The sequence below is a fragment of the Hippocampus comes genome, unplaced genomic scaffold (assembly GCF_001891065.2).
Source record: "Hippocampus comes isolate QL1 unplaced genomic scaffold, H_comes_QL1_v1.1 C16942898, whole genome shotgun sequence".
In the NCBI taxonomy this organism is placed as follows: Eukaryota; Metazoa; Chordata; class Actinopteri; order Syngnathiformes; family Syngnathidae; genus Hippocampus; species Hippocampus comes.
In genome coordinates, this window is record NW_017841270.1 from 1 (window position 1) to 1,317 (window position 1,317).

The following is a 1,317-nucleotide window of genomic DNA, read 5'->3' on the forward strand; positions in this document are numbered from 1 at the left end:
TTTTTTTTTTTTGCTCCTCTTGTCCCCCCCCCGTCTAGATGCGCGTACACGTGGTGCAGGCGTGGCGTCCGCAGGTGGCTGGGATAAACGCCGACGTGACCTCAGCTGCTATGCGCGCCCCCCCGTCAAACGCCCGCTAAAGATGGCTCCCCTCGCACTGCTCCTGCTCCCCGCCTTGCTCTCCCGCCTCCCCGCCCCCTGCCGCGCCGCCGGCATCCACGAGCGGGCCGCCGTGCCTCGCGCCGTCTCCCGCTCGGTGGCCCGCATGGACGGCGACGTCATCATCGGCGCCCTGTTCTCCGTCCACCACCAGCCGTCGGCGGAGAAGGTGGCCGAGCGCAAGTGCGGCGACGTCCGCGAGCAGTACGGCATCCAGCGGGTGGAGGCCATGTTCCACACCCTGGACCGCATCAACGCCGACCAACAGCTGCTTCCCAACATCAGCTTGGGCTGCGAGATCCGCGACTCGTGCTGGCACTCTTCCGTGGCTCTGGAGCAAAGCATCGAGTTCATCCGTGACTCGCTCATCTCCATCCGGGACGACAAGGATGGCTCCAAGTGGTGCGTGGACAGCCAGTCCCACTCCAGCCAGCCGCCGCCCACCAAGAAGCCCATCGCCGGCGTGATCGGGCCGGGCTCCAGCTCGGTGGCCATCCAGGTGCAGAACCTGCTGCAGCTCTTCAACATCCCGCAGATCGCCTACTCGGCGACCAGCATCGACCTCAGCGACAAGACGCTGTTCAAGTACTTCCTGCGGGTGGTGCCGTCCGACACCCTCCAGGCTCGGGCCATGCTGGATATCGTGCAGCGCTACAACTGGACCTACGTGTCTGCCGTGCACACGGAAGGTAAGATCGTCCATCCGGATTCTCTGGGACCGGCGTTACAAATGATACATTTCAAATCCAGACTTCAACTTTTCACATTTGGAAGTAATCCGCATTGGAGTCTCTGTCTCTGGAAGGATTCTTGGAGGATCCTCCACGGGCCTTTGGTTCAGGTCTTGAAGTGGTTCACATCTTCAAAAATAAGTTTCTTGGTGTTCTTGATGGCCAGGAAGTGCCGGATGTTCAGTACGTTGGGCTACATTCACAAACGTAACTCAGCCTAAACATGAACTTTTAGGTTCCTTCATTTGTTCTTACTCCGCAAACAAATTTAGAACCTCCTCAGACCACGATTCCACACAAATACCCTAATAATGGCAATTATCATCTCATAAAATGACAACTTTGTACCCTTTACTCCTATTTTTTTTCCAGTGTGGCCCTAAATCCTACCACGCAGTAATCCTTAGCACGTCATAGCACGCTGAGC

At 57.7% G+C, this 1,317-nt stretch overlaps 1 pseudogene; it reads left to right on the top strand.

Annotated features, from left to right (window-relative positions):
- The first annotated feature begins 42 nt into the window (after window positions 1-42).
- LOC109509542 (metabotropic glutamate receptor 1 pseudogene) lies at window positions 43-1,144 on the top strand (annotated as a pseudogene).
- Window positions 1,145-1,317: the final 173 nt, after the last annotated feature.